The sequence below is a fragment of the Galeopterus variegatus genome, unplaced genomic scaffold (assembly GCF_000696425.1).
Source record: "Galeopterus variegatus unplaced genomic scaffold, G_variegatus-3.0.2 Scaffold8028, whole genome shotgun sequence".
NCBI classification, from domain to species: Eukaryota; Metazoa; Chordata; class Mammalia; order Dermoptera; family Cynocephalidae; genus Galeopterus; species Galeopterus variegatus.
The window spans coordinates 65424-86635 of NW_007734139.1; positions in this window are offsets into that span (position 1 = coordinate 65424).

Below are 21212 nucleotides of genomic sequence, written 5' to 3' on the forward strand. Positions count from 1 at the left end.
GACCCTGGAGGGAGCGCAGGCCCTCCTGGAAACCCGCCTGGTTCCCGTGCACAGCCCCCACTCCCAGCCCGAGGAGAACCAAACTCCTTCCTTGATTCAGCAGCTTCTGTGTCTTCAACTCCAAAGTCTTAACCTCCATGCCCCTCCTTTGGGGAAAACAATCAAGGGAAATTTTTGTACTAGGTGTCATGGGTGGAAAAAGAAGCTGGAAATACCAGTTATTCCTTTTTTAATAAACTCACCTTGTTACATGGGTCTTCAGAAGTAATAGGAAGTTTTATCCGTCTCCTCCCCAAATCTCCCCCCACCCCACCTACTGGAGACCTGCATCTCCCCACAGTCCCAGCCACTGTTCGCTCTGCCACATGGAGATGCTCAAAGCAGAGTCTGGGCAGTTGTCCCAGTTTTCTTCATCCTGCTCAGGACTCCAAAGAAAACAAATTTCTTACTCAAAAACAAACTGTAGGTTTCTGTTGAGACCTCAAATATTTTCCCAGAGTTCACCGTAAAAATAATAAGGTTACATTTCAATTCCGAATGATTTGTTCATGTGAATTCTGTGCAACACTCTGCTATGGTTTTGTTTATCATTCAAAGAAACCTAAATCTGCTCCTAACGAAATATTTTCCAAAAAATGAAACAGCCTTCCTTCTGCTGACCAGAATGTTGAGAGGAGTCTGCATTTGTTGTAATAAAAGCTCCAAACAAATATTTATAAACTCTGCTTACATTTGTTTTGCAACTTGCATAATTTTAGCAATCATTAGTCATGGTAGTATCGTCATTCAAAACTTGGCATTAATGTTTTCTTCAAAATATTTTACTTTGTAGTATAAATGTACCCTATATTGCCAAAGATATATGGGACAAGTTTCATCACTGTACTACGTTGAAACTTGGCTTCATTTTGGAAACAGTAGGAAATTCATGAAGGGAGTTATAGGAAGAAGAAATACTTTCGTGGTCTAATCCCATAATATTTATGTCCTCTTACAAACAGGAGTAAACAGGCCCCACTTGTAACTAACGAGATTAAAATCAGCTCTCATTCTATGAGTAGGACTTCATTTTAAAATAATATATTATGAAAACATGAACAAATAATATTTGAGACCAAAATGCTTACCGTGTGAATAGTCACTGCCTGTTAAGACGAGTTCTACCAGTGCTAAATTGGTTTGTGAGGTTTTGTGGCGCGACAAAAGGACGGACAAGACTGGGGTGTGTTTGCTTTGCATTAGCATAGGCTGAATTTACATCTGGAAGAGAAAATACTGAAGCTATAAATAAGAAGCTTTAGGGAGAGTTTTCACTGGGCGTGTGGGGTAGGAGGCTGAGAGGATAGAACCTTCAGGACTTGCTGCAGAGCAGGCTGAGGCTCCAAAAAGGTGGGGAGACTGGACTTTAAGAAGTGTTGCCATGGGCTGTGTATAATCCCCTTGACAGACCCTAGCAAAAAGATTTAAGTGTTAGATTTTATTTACTTATTTAATTTTTGAATAGACTATGCATTCCCAAGGTTAAAAAATTTTAAAGGCTCTGTCAGATTTATCGGGAAAAAGTCTCCTTAACACTCCACTTTCAGTGACCTAGTTCTCATCCCGGGAGGCCATCAATACTGCCAGTTGCTGTGTATCTTCTAGTTATTTTACGCACATACAAGCAAATAGACATAGATATATACTCACCAACCTTCACTTTTTATACAAAGTCGTAGCCCACTACATTAATTCCTCTGTAGCCTGCTTTACTCTCTTTACAATATCTGGGATATTGTTTCATTTTATTCAAGAGATTCCTTATTCTTTTTTTTTCAGTTGCAGAGTAGTCCATTGTAGCAATGTGCAGATATTTTTTAGCCAGTCTCCTCTTTTGACTGCTTCCAATGATTTGCCGTTGTATACATGATGCTATGATTTACCCCGTCCTTAACTTATTTTGTGTCATGAACCCCTGTGGCAGTCTGGTGAAGCCTATTAATTTCTTCACAGCATAATGTTTTTAAGTGTATGGGATAAAATCCTCAAGATTAAAAGGAAACCAATTATACTGAAAAGTAGTTACAAAAATATTTTTATTTAGAAATACATGTATGTATTAATGAATTGAATAACAAGATCTAGTAGAGGTTCTAATAAATACTACAATTTCAAAGTATGGATGAGCATAAATGATATTTCAAAATACCCGCAAAAATTGTAAAATGACATAAAATATCTGTGATTTTTATTGGTGGCAAAGGCATAGGTTGATACTGTTGTGGTTTCCTGCTTGCTTTCTTAATGAAAAGATAAATTTCAGTTAGAGTTAAGAAACCCTGCCTTATACATACATCATTTCCCAAACTTTCAAGTATATTTGTTTTGCGTATTGCCTAACTGCCAGAAATATGTAGTCTTTCCACTGGCGTTGAATAGGGGGGCATTAGCAAACATTTTAATCTTTGTCTGTCTGAGTGAAAAATAGTATTTTGGTGTAAGTTTATTTTGCATTTATCTTATTACAAGCAAACTTGAGCATTTTTAAAAATATATTTAAGAGCCATTTTCTTTTCTGTGTGTTTATGCCCTCTGCAAATTGTCAGACTGATCGGTTAGCAGGTTTATTGTATGTTGCAAATGACAGGGGCCATCAATCACAGAGACTGCAATGTAAACAGCACCCCCTGCAGTTGGCAACATAGAGGCCCCAGCTGCTGGTCCTAATAAAGATTTAAGTTGCTATCCTTTATGTATCAGGCTTCTGTTTCTTTGAATCATCTGAATAGATTAAAATAGAATCTGGAATGCTGAGTGCACTAGTCTTATTTCGGTAACAATACTCTCTAAAAAAAAAGTCTAGAAGAATTCACAACAAGTTGTTAACTGTAGTTTTCTCTGGCAGGGGAAGGGTGTGAAAAGAATTTTTACTTAGACTTTTTTTCAACTATGTATTTAGGTAGGTATACTTTGTACGCAATAAATGAATGAAAATAATAAATATACATGATACAATTCAAGTAATACAGAGGAGTATAGAAAGAACAATTTAAAAAATCCCTTTTTCCTACCTGCTCTCAACATAGGAATTAAAAAAAAGTTACTGGCACTCCTCTTGAGCCTACATGTGGTTTTAAAATACCTTTTCCCACTAAAAAGAACCAGAGCCCCTTAGAGAAGTGACTGATTACAGGTCTAGGGCGGGAAACGTACGAGATGAGCCTGGTGCCTCTTGTTGTACCTGACAGCGAGGAAGTTACCAGAGATGACAAGTTACCAGAGATGACAGGAGGACTCAGGAACCAAGGCGAAGAGGCTCCCGCTGACCAAAGGCAGAGCACCTTGAGCGTTAGTAACTGCAGTGTCCTGAAACACATTATGAACTCATAAAGTTTATTATAATATTGAGCAGAATGAAAATTAATTGATCATTCTGGGAAGATAATGGGGAATCAACTCAATTTTGAAAACTGGCAAATCAAGGGAAAGAATTTAGCATTTATCTTAACTTTCTTATACAAACTATCTCTCTGGGTGACCAAATAATAGACAAAGAGAAGGTTCACTTGAGAAAAAGTAGTTCAGCTAACAAATTAAGAAGAAATGATAAAATACACCATTTTGTAACTCCTAAAGAGTGATTGTATATGGGCATTGGTCAACAGCTGTGAGCTTTACCAAAGGCAAACATGTAGACCTTAGGTGCCTACTAATGAAAGAACACAATCCTGTGTAAAAAGTTGTCTTGCCAAAAAAAAGGAACCTGAATCTGATAAAGCTTCCAGGATCAACTACCAATTTGCAGGAAATACAGACAAGTGTGTTAAACAATGCCACTGGTTTTCAGACTGTAAGAAACTCTACAGCTTTCTTCAACAGGTAAACTGAAAGGGAGGGGAAAAAAGAGGTGGAGGGAACCTTCAGAGACGTATCAACTGATCATAGCACGCAGACCTTGTGTGGATTCTGATTCAAACATACCACCCACATAAACAAAACAAAACAACTTTTATAACATTCATAAGACAACTGGAAATTTGCACACAGAGAGGATATTTGATGATCTCAAGGAAGTATTATTAATAATTGATAATATTTTACATAATGCTCTGGTGATTATGTTTTAAAAGAGTCATTCTATTTTAAGGACACATATTGAAAAACTTACAGATGAAATAATGTTATTTCTGGAAGATGCTTCAAACAATATGGGAGAGGCAGTGGATGCAGCGAGATTGGCCATGGATAATTGTTGGAGCTGGGCAAGGGGTCTGTGGGCCTTTCGATTATATTATTCTAATTTTGTGTATGTTTTAAAAATTTGAACAAAATCACTAAAGATCAATTTGATTTGTCCTGAGTGAGAACACTGTGTCATAAGAGGGTCTGAGAAATAACTCATTTCTGTTAGATCCCATTAACACATATTTTGAAAAATTGGAATTTTAAAATTCACATTCCTTATGAATTGGAAATGTTTCTGTCTGCATTCATGGAAGGAGCAGCGATGCGGTCAGCAGCCTGGTGCTCAGGAGGTGGGCTGATGGGTTTGGAGAAGGCATGTGCTGAAGATGGGCTTCCCTGGGAGATAGACCCTGGGTGGAGACGAGCTTGTGGGAGGGCCTCAGGGACCACAGCTACGAGGTGAGAGGAGGGATGCAGGGCCAGCAGCAGGAGAAGGTGGCCTGCGGTGCAGGTGCACGGAGGCCTCTGCAGATCCCACAGCGAGCTCTGGAGCTTGGGTGGCCCTCCCAAGTTGTCCCCGTGAGGCGAAGAGGCTAGGTGTGCTGCTCATCAGAAGTGGGTTCCCTCAAGGAGGGCCCGTTTCTTGGGTGAGGCGGCGTCCCCAGGAGAGGGCAGTCCCAGGGCCGGCATCAGCTGTGAATGGCACAGGCTCCAACACACTCCCAGCAGATGGGGGACTAGGGCCTCTGCCGGAAGGAGACCTACAGGTGCCCGGCGGCATCCACTCTGACAGCTGTCACACCACCTTTACTACAGACCCAGCCTAGCGTTATTGTTCCTGGTGAGTAACACGTAAGAATTAGTCACAAAGGGTGAATTCCTGACAACACACCAACCCATATAAAGTGATAAAAGGTCATATATTGTTCACGCTCTTTGTACCTAAGTGACGCTGATAGTGAGTAACTTACATGTCAGTGGTTCCCAAGTTCCTAGAGTTCCCAAAGTGGCAGAAGAGCTCTTTAAATGGTTTTTAATACAATTTTAAAGGTGGAATTTAACGTTAAGTTTTTAAAATTTTATCTTTTTATGTTGAAATAATGTAAAACTTACTGAAAGTTGCAAGAATATATCCTTTAGCCAGAGTCACAAATTGTTAACATGTTGCTATGTTCACTTTATCATTTGCTATATAATCACCATACGAAAATCAAAATCAGGAAATTCAACATTTGTACAATGCTATTAACTTATTCACAGTCCATATCCAAATTTCACTAATTGTCCAGTGATGTCCTTAACAGCAATGTTTTTCCCTCGGGTCCAAGACCCAACCCAAGCTCACATCTTGCACTTAGTTGTTTCCTGTCGTTGGTCTCCTTCATTCTAGTGTATTTCCTCGGCCTTTCCTTACTTTCATCACCTTTACACATCTGAAGACTGCAGGCATCTTTGGCAAGAACATTATAGAAGTGACTGTATTTGTTTTCTGTACCTCACAATAAATTACCACAAATGTAGGAGCTTAAAACAACACACATTTATTATCTCACGGTGTCTGTGGGTCAGGACTTTGGGCACTGTTTCACTGGGTCCTCTATGAGGCTGCAGTCAAGGTGTCCTCAAGGACTGAGTTCTCATCTCAGGGCTCTACCAAGAAAAGATCCACTTTGAAGCTCACTCAGATCTTTGGCAGGATTCATGGACTTGTGTTTGTAGGACTCATGCTTCTTCCAAGTCAGCAGGAGAGACTCTAGAGTGAATCTGATAGCAAGACGGGTCTTATATAATCACAGGAGTGACATCCTGTCCCCTTTGCCACATTCTGTCGATGAGAAGCAGGTCACAGGTCCCACCCACACTCAAGAGGAGGGCGTTTTACAGAATGTGAACACCAGGAGGCAGGGATTGCAGTGGGAGAGTGCCGGGGGGTGGGGGCAGGGGGGTGCCACCACCATAGGACACTGTGTTCTCATCGCATCCTGTCAGGTGGTTCACGATATCTGTAATCTCACCACTGCTGATGTTAACTTGAGTCACTTGGTTAGGGTGGTGTCCACAGCCTTCTCCAATGCAAAGATGCTCTGTTCCTCTTTTATGAATAGTATTTTGTAGGGAGATACTTAAGGACAATGTCAATATTGCATTTTCATCCAACTTTTAGTTAATTAATATCTCTATAAACTATTATTGCTCAAACAGTTCTAGATTTAGCCTATGAAAGCCCTTTAAAACTGGCTCCTGTAACTTTTTAATAGGGATCCATCACTCTCTGAGCAAGCACTCCTTTACTTCCTGGCTGTGTTGTTTATATTTTTCTGAATTAGTTCTAGATTTAGCCTATGAAAGCCCTTTAAAACTGGCTCCTGTAACTTTTTAATAGGGAGCCATCACTCTCTGAGCAAGCACTCCTTTACTTCCTGGCTGTGTTGTTTATATTTTTCTGAATACTGTATTATGATGTTTTGACACGTTAAGAACTTCTCTGGCTGGGGAGAGACTGCCCTCCTGGGACTCGCCAGTTCTTCAGCGAGAGCACAGGGCCGGCCAGGAGAAGGCCTGTGACATGCAAACCCACCAGTCCAGAGCCTTGCCTCCTCCATCTGGCCTGTGCACCCCAGGAGGCAACAGTTCTCTGCTTTAATCAGCCCAGGCCCAGGTACCAGGCAACTAGCGACCCCTCTACAGTGCAGAGCCTGTCAAGATTACTCACACTAGACAATTCTAAACTGTTTACCCTGCCCTGCTTTTCCTGTGGAAACTCCAATAAAGGCTGTGGCCAGGGCTCTCCTACCACTCCTGCCCCTCTGCCTCCTGCCCACCCCAGTGCTTTCCCATGTGGCCCTGTGTGGCATGCTGTGCCTCCTGTCTCTAGGACCTGTGAGTATAATAAACTTTGTTTTCCTGAGCCTTTCCTGTGTCTTCTTTTGTGGACTTACCTGACTGACCATCTCATAAAAGAACACAGAACACTGGCACAAAACATTCTAGAACCATTTCATATTTTCCTTGCTTCAGCCCAGGAATCAGCTATTTCTCCAACGAGCTTTGGTTCCTTTTATGGGAAAATGGTATTTACAAACCAATATCTGGTGCTAGGGTGTATTTTACTTAAAAGTGTATTGACATTCTCATCAGACCAAGCCCCTGAGGTCAGAGGCAATATGGTGTGGTGGTTAAGAGGAGGGGCTCTGGATCCAAACCACCTGAATTAAAATCCTGGCCACCATGGACACATTATGAGGCCTTGGGAAAGTGCTTCTAGTTTCATTACCTGTGTGATGGTGATTGTAACAGTGCCTACCTCAAAAGATTGCTGTGAGAATTTTGTAAGATGCACATATAAAGTTCTTAGACTCATTCCTGGTGTACACAGTAATAGCTTAGTAAATATTTGCTGAATGAATGATCCTAATGTTGATTAGAAGCTCTGACTGAAGAACGAAAATGAGAGGAAAGCCCTAGATGTGACTCTGTGTCTGGGGCTCTGATTCCTAAAATCATCGAGTCATCACAGAAGACACCAGCACCACTGAGAAGACACCCAGAGGAGGTCAGGAAGGACGGGGCCCTGTAGTCTTTCTTCTCCCCTGGTGTTCTCAGGAGGGGGGCGAGAGCTGCTGGAACCTGCATCTGCCAAAGAAGATTCAAGACAATGCAGGAATTCTGTATCCTGAGCTTGTTTCTAATAACTCTTCTCGCCAGCTACCCCACCCTCCTGACTTAATTGCTCTTAGGGACAGCTATCCTGAAGGGTCTCACCAGAAATGCTTATTTGGTTCCTACTGGGCAAGAAATAAATGCATTATAAATATCCCATACAATTTTTGTCTCAAATTGGTATTTCAATCTCTTTGCAATTCTTGCTCAAGTGTTCCTCCCCTTCTAAGTCTGAAGAAGTAATTTCCAAGTCACCATAAGGCACTATTGAAAAATCGTGACTCTGTTGACTCTTTTGGTCATTTGAAACAGGCCTTGATAACGGCTTAACCTGAAAGTGGAATGTATTTCCCATCAGGGTTCCCATAGTGAGCGACTGTGTTTTTGTAACCTAACACAATGAAGGGAGTTGTCACTAGATGATTCAGCTAGTTAGAATCTCACCTCCCTTTTTGGGGAGGAAATTGGGGGCATGGTGTTTATGTTAGGTGCTGGGTAATGCTTGCTCTGACTTCAGTTCTCTTGCATCAATGCCAAGCAGAGACTTTGAACAGGGAGGGGAAGAAGGTCAGCCGTCTGCTATGGCCAGAAGTGAGTCTCGCAGCCAATCCAAACCAGTCACATTTCCTCGGTGTCTGTCACACACACACACACACACACACACACACACTCTCAACTCTCCACTGCCATAAGGCAGTTCTTGGTCGAATTCCCTGGGGCAAAATCACCAGTAACCTGAGTTTTCAGCTCATTTGGTATCAGTGGGAAATGTGCCACGATGGAGTTTGACAGCCACAGAAACCAGTTTGACTGCGAGTGGCAAGGTCACGAGGTCTAAGTGGAGTGTTAACTCACCAACTTGGAACGCCTACTTTGAAAACACTCACACTGCCTCTTACTTATGCTCCCGTCGAAGTTTCTGAGAGTGCTGAAGTCATAGAAATGACTAAACAAATGTACAGCAGGAAGCTTTTTTATTCCAAACGCAACCACACAATAAAGCTCCTTTGTCACCAGGGATCCCTGGAAAGTGGTGTCTAAAAGTCAGCTCTGAGCCAGCAGCCCTCACTTCTCGTCCTGTGGCATCTTCAACCCCAGCTGGTAGAAGCCTCATTGAGCTGAACTTTACATGGCATGAAAGCAGCAGGGGAAATGTTTGGCAAAAAGACAAGCACATTTTTACATAAGCCCAAAAGACCAGGTGGAAAATCCTTTCACAGATTAGACCAGAGTAAAGGAAATGAAAGCAGGCTTTATTACTCTCTTCTGAAGGAAATGGTTAGTGGACTTCTGTGGTCAGCACCCAAGGACGTGTTCACTTGGTGAACTCGCATACGAGTAAACAACCAAGAAATGTCAAGGATTGCAAACAATCCTTGAGAACCTTGAAGTCGTGAGAACACTTTCTTGGGATGTTCCCAGGAGGCACATTGTAGATAACCAAGTGCTTGAGAAGGGAGGTAACGGCCTTCTGCTCTTGAGAAAAGTATCACAGAATTGATGCATTAATGCTTATCTCGCATGCACAGCTTGCAACATGTAATAAAAGCTGTCACAGCGGCAGGGTCGGCGCCACTCGCCTGAGAGAGCAGCGGCCCCCGCTCTTCACCTGCATCTTGTCTGCTGTGTCTTCCTTCGCGTCTCCGATCATTTTAATCAACATCTGGCGCCCAAACGTGGGACACGAAAGGTAAGACACAGAACGGACGGGACCAAGGAGTTTTTTTACTGACGGCGGAAGAGTTACGCCATCTCTTCGGGTTAGACTCGGGGCATGATGGGGAATTCCCCGTCAGTGTTAAGTGATTATATGACAGTATTGAAATCATTGTTGACTGCTTCAGGATTAAAAATTAAAGAGAAGGTTTTACTTTCATTATTAAAAAAGATACAGAAACACTGCTATTGGTTTACTCTAGACAATAAGAACCAATTTGATTTAAAAATTTGGAGGCAGGTCAGTAAAGCTTTACGGAGAGCTCATCAGGCTGGAGAAGTTATATCGGCAGAGGAATGGGAAGCGTTTAACATGGTGGCTTTAGCCTTGCAACCTTTTCAATCTGATTCAGGTGATAGCAGTCAGCATCCTCAATCTGATTCAGAAAAGCCACAAAAGAAGATTTTTTTCTTTACATATATATCAGACTCCTCCTGAGCCTTCTGCCCCTCCCATGCCCAATTCAGAGTCTGATGATCATTATGATTTTTCTGATGATGAGACTGAGATTCCAAAACCTGAATTAGAAGAGAAATGTCTTATTCAACCTAAATCATACCCACTATTACCTAAGACCCCTGACGATCCAAAACTGGATGTTCTGGATGATCTTATTCAAAAACTGGAGGCTTGCTTACAGGATGCACAAGCTTGCCCTGTTGTACAGCAAAAATCAATCCCTCCATCTGCTTCCACCCCTGGCATTCCACATTGTATTTTTAAATTTCCAAATTCGCCTCAAATGACAAAGATTTTGTTAGATGCTGATTCAGGGACTCCCCAAAAGACTCTTCCTGACATGTCTCCTAATGGATTTTTAATTTTCCCATTTTAAGACAGGAAATGCCTCCTAATGAAGAATTTCCTAATGGATTTTTTTCAAGTGCAAAATGATCCTGTCGGTTTTCAATATTTAAAGATACTTAAGCAGGCTGTTAGTACTTATGGTATTACCTCCCCTTATGTTACTGGACTTTTAATGTCTTTTGCTGAGGACAATTTACTTATCCCAAAAGATTGGGAAATGCTTGCTCGTACGACTTTGGAATCTCCTCAGTACATACAGTTTAAATCATGGTGGCGAGATGAAGCAGAAAGGGTGTCTCGCCTAAACGCTTATCAGTGTAATGGAGGGCCTGATGTGGAACAACTTACAGGTACTGGTGCCTGGGCTGATCTTCAACAGCAATGTCAAGTGAACCCTGCTGCCCTTGCCCAATTAAAGGCAGTTTGCCTTACGGCTTGGCAGCGGATTCAAGACTCAGGACAATCCCCCCAAACTTTTGTTAAGATAATGCAAGGTCCTAATGAACCCTATACTGATTTTTTGGCTCGGCTTCATGTTGCCGTCAAAAGAGCAATTAGTAATGGACAAGCTCAGGCTGTTATGCTCGAGACTCTTACATATGAAAATGCTAATGCAGACTGTAAAAGGCTATTACAACCAATCAAACAATCTGGAGGAGGTATTGATCAATTTATAAAGGTGTGTCGAGATGTTGGTTCAGCAACATTCAATGCCAGTCTTCTTGCTGCTGCCCTCCGTTCTGGGTTATGGGCAGACAGACTAAAATGTTATAAATGTGGAAAGATGGGTCATATTAAAAAATACTGTCCTAAGGGCAATCATCCTCCTCCAGTGGCACCAGCCATACCGCCTGGAGTTTGAAGACGATGTAAAAAAGGAAAACATTGGACTAACGAATGCCTATCTAAGAAAGACAGAGATGGTAATTTACTGCCTGATTTACCGTCGGGAAATGGGCAGGAGGGCCCGGCTCGAGGCCCCAAGAAAAACAATACGAGCTCTTTCAAGTTCCAATATCCAGTGACTCCGACCACTCAGGAAACCAATTAAAAAAGGGAGTACACAATCTTTTTCATGCAACGCCAGGAAGTGCTGCCCTAGATATTCCCTGTATACAGGATTTCTCACTTTCTCCTGAAGATGGCATTAAATTAACTCCTACAAATGTTTATGGCTCGTTACCAAATAATTCAATGGGGGTTGTTAATTGGCCGAAGTACCTTAACTAAATAAGGTGTAACTGTGCATATTGGAGTTATAGATTCTGATTTTACTGGTCATATTACAAATTATGATGTCAGCTAGCTGACCGGTTAATTTCAAAATTGGACAAAGTATTGCTCAATTGTTGCCTTTGCCCGATATGTCAAAAATTAGATGCAGTTCCTTTATCGGCCGGGGCCAACGACTGTGGGAATGCTCCTTTACAGTTATGACAAATGGATGTTACTATTGTTCCTGAATTTGGTAAATTGAAATATGTTCATGTTTCTGTGGATGCTTTTTCAGGCTTTATGTGGGCAACACTGTTGGCATCTGAGCATGCTGATGCAGTTATTTCTCATCTCTTGGAGGCCTTTGCTGTCATGGGAATTCCTATACGGTTAAAAACAGACAATGCCCCTTCATATTTATCTAAAAAAATGGCAGTTACTTTTCCAGGCTTATAATATCAAACATTTAATAGTACAGGTCAAGCCGTTGTTGAATGGCATAATAGAACACTTAAATCCTTGTTACAAAAACAAAAAGGGGGAGACTATATGGAATCCCCAAGACGAAGAATAGACCAAGCTTTGTTTACTCATAATTTTTTTAATAGAAATGCAGAAAATTCAACACCAGCTGAAAGACAATGGGCACATGTATCTAGTGAACCACTACAACAACCTATATATTATGATACACTAAAATCCCTTTGGCTTCCAGCAGTAGTTAACCGTTGGGGCAGAGGTTATGCTTATATCTCCACAGATACTGAATCCTTTTGGATACCAGATAAGAGGATTAAGCTGAGAAATGGCTCAAAAGAGAAAGAAGGAAATGGAAGAGGTTCAGGAAGGCATAGCAGATCTTTAGATTGACCCAAATAGCCGAAAAATGTTTCATTATCTGCTACCAAGCACTCAAATGGCGACTATACCAACTTGGGGACAGATAAAGAAATTGACTCAAGAAGCGAATAAGATCACTGAACAACATGGTCATGGGGGTAATGCATCGGCAATGTTTTTGGCCATGATGGCTTTGGTGTCCACTCAGGTTGGTTTTGTCATTGCTGATTATCATACTCCTGGGGACTATATTCCACATCCTCCCATTAATCGGGCCATTTCTTGGTATGATGCCCCATTGTTAGTCTATACTAATGACTCTAGATGGATGCCTGGATCATATTCCCAGCAAGGACCTTTAAAGCCCGAAGAGGAAGGGACTAATGTTACAAATTACACAGTGGGATCAGGGGGACCTCCTATTTATATTGGACATGGTGATCATTGTCTATACAGTGGGATTGGGGGGACCTCCTATTTGTATTGGACATGGTGATCATTGTCTTAAAATTGCACCCCAGACATGGTTAACTGTTACAAGAAATACTACAAATAAGGAACAGTTATGACAACTGTTTTTGTTAATTGCCTATAGTTCCCACAATTGTTCATTTGATCCAAATGCTTCTGTACCCCATATTCCTCCCTGTCAAATACCTATTCTGAATCACTTGCCCCAGTGGGCTCCCTGGACTACTTGTAGGGGAGAAACGGCGCGAGTACTGGTTAATACTTCCTATGGAAATGTCATTGATTGGAGTCCTATTGGCTCTGCTCAGACCAAAGGCCACGCTTCAGATGTAAAGTGGAATAAACATAATCATACTATAAGTACTACAGGAAATGAGTCTATTGTATGGCACGGTGGAGGATTTGCACCTCCATTTCCTCATTTACCATATTATCCATTATAAAAAGATTTGTGGAAACTTCCTGCATCTTTATATCCTTTACATACATAGATTGGAGGTATGATTAATTCCTCATCAAACTATTCCTTAAACTTCACTGTAAACAGTTTCATATATGTTCACAGTTGTGTACGATTACCTTATTTAATGATGATTGGACAAATTAATTGGAAACAAACCACTGGTGAGATAAAATGTTTAGGGAATTGCTCATTATATACTTGTTTAAATCATACCATGAACATTAATTTTTCTAAAGATAGTTTATATATCTTGAAGGCAAGAATTGGCATTTGGTTACCAGTAAAACTTAATCGACCGTGGCAGGACTCCCCTGCTGCTGGTTTCTTACAATATGTAGCTGAGTCTTTGCTAAAACGTTAAACCACAAATGGCAAAAACAAAAAGGGGGAGATGAAGGAAATGGTTAATGGACTTCTGTGGTCAGCACCCAAGAACGTGTTCACTTGGTGAGCTCGCAAACGAGTTAACCAAGAAATGTCAAGGATTGCAAACAATCCTTGAGAACGCTTGAAGTTGTGGGAACACTTTCTTTGGATGTTCCCAGGAGGCACATTGTAGATAACCAAGTGCTTGAGAAGGGAGGTAACGAATGGCCTTCTGCTCTTGAGAAAAGTATCACAGAATTTATGCATTAATGCTTATCTCGCATGCACAAGCTTGCTACATGTAATAAAAGCTGTCACAGCGGCCAGGTCGGCGCGACTCGCCTGAGAGAGCAGTGGCCCCCGCTCTTCACCTGCATCTTGTCTGCTGTGTCTTCCTTTGCATCTCCGATCATTTTAATCAATACTCTTCTCTACTGAATTTAGGAGATTCTTTTTTTTAAAAAAACAAAACTTTTAATTGGTCTTATTTGAAAGGCACCAAGTCAGCCTTAAAATCATTTATATAATTGAAGTAGAACCTAGGTGATTAAGATCTTAAAATTACATTATTCAGAACTGCCAAATAACAAGTCCCTAAATCTGGTCAATGTTTTTCACTGGAGAAAGTGCTGGAGGGTGGTAAAAATAAGCCAGATGTGTGAAGGAAGATCATGGGCACCCCAGTCAGGGAGACCTGAGTGGGAGGAATCTGGGCTGTGGTCACTCTCCAGCCTTGTGAAGTGACCAGATGAGCCTCAGTTCCCTCGCCTGTAAATGGCTTTGCACAAGGGAGCTGTACAGTTCAGTCTCAACATGGGAGTGACTGGCATGTGCCCACTCCACACACTGTTTAGTCGTCCCTTCTCCTGCTCCACTCCCCACCCTTCCCCTGAAAGCACAGAAACTGGATAAATATTACCCAGGAAGCCTGAACAGTTTTTGTCATCCTCCCCAAAGGCATCTGGGATCTGGGAAGGAGGCTGGCTGGGAGAGGGCGCCACTCTCCTCAGGGAGGACTTGCTCTCCCTCAAGGCGGAGGGAGGAGCGAGGAGCTGGCTCCTTCTTCCTCCTCACAGGGAGAATCACCTGGTTGACCATGTTCTGAGTGCACAAACAGATGAACTCATTCCTTTTTATTTTTTAGGATTTGTTTTATTTTAATCTTTGGCTTTTCTTCTCAACTGAAATAGACATTTCTGGACCATGGTGGTCTCATTTACAAAACTAGGAAGTTGGGCTCCCTACACAGTGGACTTCAGCTCTGGCTGTGCATTAGAATCATTTGGGGGATTGCTTAAAATGCAGATCCTGGCCCCACCCTCAGAGATTCTGTTTCCCTTGGGCTGAATCATCATGTGTAGTTGTAGTGAAGCGCAGGCCAGTCTCTGTTGACAGTCAGATGGTCTTGGAAGCCCTCCACAGCCCACACGCCAGGCTCTAACTATAATAAAACCCAAGGAAGCCATACCCAAAGCAGAAGACAAGAGTCCTTCTCCCTTAAAGTATTTATGCACTGGCTGCCCAGGCACACCCTGGATGCCATCGGCTCACCCGTCCAGCAGGAAGTCAGGCCAGCCTAGCAAGGGAGACCCAGACACACATCCTGAGCTTCAGACCAGGAAGCAGGCACCGCAGGAGGTGCATTGTCCAAAAATGATCACAGAGGCCTGGGAGATTCCCAGGTTTGAGGAGCCATTGGGCATGATGGCTGCTGTGGGATGTTGGACTAAAATTACCAGACAGGGGTGGGGACTTGAGGGGTGAGGGGATGAGGGTAAAGATTAGCTCTGGTTTAATCTTGGGCTTAAAAAGGTTATTTTAAACCCAAGAATAATCTACAGATTAAAGTGAGGGAAAGCCAGGAGGCTCTGTGTAAGACGTCTTCACACTGCTTCCTCCCTCTGCCCCATTATAGCTGCAAATAAAGGACAGCACCTGGTTTCTCCACCTGGCCTCACACTCACTGTGCCTGAGAATGACTCCTCCTCCACATACATGGCTTCAGAGATGACTCCTGGCAGCCAGGTTTACGCAGGTCCCATGGACATGGACACCTCTCCCAGTCCTGTCCAAGGCAACTCCCTTTCCTCAGGATCTGGGCTTGAAATGCAACTCTTGAACTGAGAAAAATGTAAACTTTTTAATCATCAGTAGCCATATTCTTTCATGTAAACTAAAAAGCAGAGAAAACAAGTCTGCATCAAGAAGAAAAAATATATGGATAGAAAGAGTCAAAGATGCAGGTGGAGAGTGAGTAGGACATTGTGGGTTACCTGCAGAGTTCGGTACCCCTTGTCTATAAGGACCATCATCCCATCCGCATCTCTACCTTTGAAGCTCATAATTAATGTCCCTCTGGTTAACGGAGCTGAATTGGCTTCTGTTACTTAAAATCCCAAGTTCTAGAGAGCGTGGTTACTATGTGCGAATCATTGTATTTGTCATGTTGGAATGAGTAGGAGACTCGTGCCTTCCCAGCAAGAAAAGAGAAATACGTGGGGAAGAATGCAACTAGGAGGCGGGAGATCTGAGTTCAAAAGAATGGGGAAGAATGCAACTAGGAGGCGGGAGATCTGTGTTCAAATCCTCCGCTTAGAACCTCATGACCACGTAAAATCCTAGACAACTGATGTTTTCAAGAAATACGTGGGGAAGAATGCAACTAGGAGGCGGGAGATCTGAGTTCAAATCCTCCGCTTAGAACCTCATGACCACGTAAAATCCTAGACAACTGATGTTTTCAAAGGTAACCCAGTTACACTGCCAACTGGCTAGACGACCTCGGGAAGAGTTTTCAACCCTGCAGGCTTAACTACCAAAAGGCCACAGTGATCCCATGAAGGGATGCAGGTTGGATCACTTGCTCTCATGCAGCGTCTTCCAGCACAAAAGCCTGTGCTTACTATTATTCTTGGCCCCGTTCTGTACACTGGATGGGTGAGAGAGACAAACATGTGGAGCATATAGCAGCTGCCAGTGTGAGTGATGGGTAGAAAGGAAATCTTTCAAATTCAAATTGTCAATTTTGCCTGTTTTCATAAGACACTTTAACTTTGCTGGAAAGCAAAAAACTTTAGAACTAAACATATTCAACTTTCCTATTCATTTGAGCAAAATTTGGCAAATATTTATTGAGAGCCTTCTAAGTGCCTGATACTGTTCTAGTTGTGCCCTCAAAGAAGAAAATAGATGGTCCCTGCTCTCTGGGACTTCAGCAGAGTTGGGGAGGCTGAGGAGGACACACATTTGTGCATCATGGTCTGATGGGTGCTGCCGGGGGTGTGGTATGTTCCAGGAGAAAGTGGGAGTCAGGCAGGGCGTGATGGATGGTATTGTAGCAGAAGGAATGAGTGGAGCCAGGTGAGCCAGGCAGGGTGGGGTTGACCTGGGCGGGGAGAACAGGGCTTTTCTGGCGGTGGGACAGTGCACCCAGAACACATGGGAGAGACCCCGGGTCCACTGCTCAGGGACCTGCAGTTCTGTGATGCAGCAAAAACCACTCCTTCCAAAGGTACTTATGGATTGAGGGTGGTTCTAGGGGGGATGAGGGAGCTAGACATGGGTTTTACTATAACTGTGGGGACTCCAGTATTTTAACATTTGCCAAGAAGGATAATAAAGGGATCCATGAGAAAAGTAAATATAATGGATCAGAGGTGGAGATATCTTGCCTGAGAGTGCACCGATGGAAACAGTAAGTACTAATCAGTAACATTTATTGAGTGATTTCTAAAGGCTGGATGCTTTGAGCTTTACACACGCTGACTCACTTCTGCTAGTCTCCGCCCTACGAGGTGGATTCTATTATTGTTCTGTCCCAGAGAGGCCGTCTCGGGAAGGTCTCCTCCTTCCCCACCTACTGCCCTTTTCTGCACACATCACCATCTAATTATTCTGTATTTTACTTATGTATGATTATTTTTATTTGTTTTTCTCCGTCTGATAGAATGTACATTCCTTAAGGGCAGGGATTTCTGTTTTGTGTTGTTTTGCTTACTGCTGTATCTCTAGCACTCAGCAAACATGGTAGGAGCTCAATAAATACTGCTGAATGAATGAATGACAGAAACTGAGGTTCAGAATGGCTAATAACTTGCCCCAAACCAAACAGCCAGGCAGTGTTAGGGCCAGGGAGCAAAGGTGTGAATCACTAAGAGGGCTTTTTAATGAGATGCTGGGCTCACAGAGAGGAATAGAATTGAGGGTGGAAGGACTGGAGCATGAACCTGGCAAGAAGAGCCTTCAAAACTCACTGATTCAGGCCGACCCCGTGGCGCACTCGGGAAAGTGTGGCGCTGGGAGCGCAGCAGAGCTCCCGCCACAGGTTCGGATCCTATATAGGGATGGCCAGTGCNGAATCATTGTATTTGTCATGTTGGAATGAGTAGGAGACTCGTGCCTTCCCAGCAAGAAAAGAGAAATACGTGGGGAAGAATGCAACTAGGAGGCGGGAGATCTGAGTTCAAATCCTCCGCTTAGAACCTCATGACCACGTAAAATCCTAGACAACTGATGTTTTCAAAGGTAACCCAGTTACACTGCCAACTGGCTAGACGACCTCGGGAAGAGTTTTCAACCCTGCAGGCTTAACTACCAAAAGGCCACAGTGATCCCATGAAGGGATGCAGGTTGGATCACTTGCTCTCATGCAGCGTCTTCCAGCACAAAAGCCTGTGCTTACTATTATTCTTGGCCCCGTTCTGTACACTGGATGGGTGAGAGAGACAAACATGTGGAGCATATAGCAGCTGCCAGTGTGAGTGATGGGTAGAAAGGAAATCTTTCAAATTCAAATTGTCAATTTTGCCTGTTTTCATAAGACACTTTAACTTTGCTGGAAAGCAAAAAACTTTAGAACTAAACATATTCAACTTTCCTATTCATTTGAGCAAAATTTGGCAAATATTTATTGAGAGCCTTCTAAGTGCCTGATACTGTTCTAGTTGTGCCCTCAAAGAAGAAAATAGATGGTCCCTGCTCTCTGGGACTTCAGCAGAGTTGGGGAGGCTGAGGAGGACACACATTTGTGCATCATGGTCTGATGGGTGCTGCCGGGGGTGTGGTATGTTCCAGGAGAAAGTGGGAGTCAGGCAGGGCGTGATGGATGGTATTGTAGCAGAAGGAATGAGTGGAGCCAGGTGAGCCAGGCAGGGTGGGGTTGACCTGGGCGGGGAGAACAGGGCTTTTCTGGCGGTGGGACAGTGCACCCAGAACACATGGGAGAGACCCCGGGTCCACTGCTCAGGGACCTGCAGTTCTGTGATGCAGCAAAAACCACTCCTTCCAAAGGTACTTATGGATTGAGGGTGGTTCTAGGGGGGATGAGGGAGCTAGACATGGGTTTTACTATAACTGTGGGGACTCCAGTATTTTAACATTTGCCAAGAAGGATAATAAAGGGATCCATGAGAAAAGTAAATATAATGGATCAGAGGTGGAGATATCTTGCCTGAGAGTGCACCGATGGAAACAGTAAGTACTAATCAGTAACATTTATTGAGTGATTTCTAAAGGCTGGATGCTTTGAGCTTTACACACGCTGACTCACTTCTGCTAGTCTCCGCCCTACGAGGTGGATTCTATTATTGTTCTGTCCCAGAGAGGCCGTCTCGGGAAGGTCTCCTCCTTCCCCACCTACTGCCCTTTTCTGCACACATCACCATCTAATTATTCTGTATTTTACTTATGTATGATTATTTTTATTTGTTTTTCTCCGTCTGATAGAATGTACATTCCTTAAGGGCAGGGATTTCTGTTTTGTGTTGTTTTGCTTACTGCTGTATCTCTAGCACTCAGCAAACATGGTAGGAGCTCAATAAATACTGCTGAATGAATGAATGACAGAAGCTGAGGTTCAGAATGGCTAATAACTTGCCCCAAACCAAACAGCCAGGCAGTGTTAGGGCCAGGGAGCAAAGGTGTGAATCACTAAGAGGGCTTTTTAATGAGATGCTGGGCTCACAGAGAGGAATAGAATTGAGGGTGGAAGGACTGGAGCATGAACCTGGCAAGAAGAGCCTTCAAAACTCACTGATTCAGGCCGACCCCGTGGCGCACTCGGGAAAGTGTGGCGCTGGGAGCGCAGCAGAGCTCCCGCCACAGGTTCGGATCCTATATAGGGATGGCCAGTGCGCTCACTGGCTGAGCGCGGTGCAGGCGACACCAAGCCAAGGGTTGTGATCCCCTTACCAGTCACAAAAAGGACAACCCCCCCCAAAAAAAAACCAAACAAAAAAAAAAAATCTCACTGATTCACTTATTTATTCACTCAACTATCCAACGATATTTACTGAGCACCTGTTATGCACCAGACAGTGTTCAAGGCACTGGGGAAGTGATGGTGGATGAGGCGGAAAGGTTCCTGCACTCAGTGGAGAGTGGAGGGGAGACAGATGAATAGAAAAGGAAGCAAATGTACATACGGGATAACTTCTGGGGATGATAAATTCTGTGATGATGATGGAAAGTGACTGGCGGAGAGGCACAGCATCATTAGACTGGTCCTCAGAGAAGGCCCCTCTGAAGAGGAGATACACGAGGAGAACTCTGCAGTCTGGCATTCTGGGAGAAGGTAATGCTCAGAACCAGGGAGGGAGACAGGGAGGCAGAGGTGGGGGTGGGGCCAGGAGCAGGGACTGGGGAGAAGACTGGAACTCAGAAAGGGCCTGGGGAGGTGGCACGTTGGCCCAGAAAATAGTTGACAGCCAGAGGAAAGGATCGTCTCTTGGGCAAGGTCTGGCTAGGACCATAGCCAAGTGGTTAAAAGAAATTGTCCAGAAAAGCACATTTGGTCTTAAACCAGGAGCCCAAACCAGAAAAGACCCTGCTTCTGCGGGGGTTTAGGTGATCAGTTGAGGTGTGGAAGCAGAGGGTGTGACAGCAGAGGCGGGCAGGGGAAGGGACTCCACATTCCAGGAGGATTTTGTCAGTTCAAGCCTGAAAGTGTCCTACACCAAACCTTAAAATTGCAATGTGTTTCCCCACAATTTGCATCCCCACTGTGTGTCGGCTACACCCAGAGAGCTGCTGGGGGTGAGAGTGGCCTCAGAGAACATCTAACACAAATGGTGCTTATCTGGGTCTGTGGACCAGACCGGTGATCCCCAGACCTGAGGGAACAAAAGTCTCATTTAAAGAGTCTGAAAAAATTGCAGATTACCAGCCCCCACCCCTAGACATTTCTATTCATTATGTCGAGAGTGGGACCCAAAATCAGCACTCATGATGTGAGTGGTCCCCAGACAGGCCGCACCTGGAGAAATGTGGAAAAGGACCCGCTAATGGCCCTCAGGGAGACTGAGAACCCCCAGAAATAGAAGGAAAAGTGTTTGTTTGCATATATGTACTTTTTTTTTTTCTGGGGAGAGAGTTCATGCTCTACAAGATTCTCAAACACTTGTCAAGAACCACTAATCTAGTCCTGCCCTTTGTCTTGCAGACCAGGAAACAGTTCTGGAAGATAAGTGACCTGCCTGAGTCCACAAAGCTGGAAAACAACGGACCTGGGGT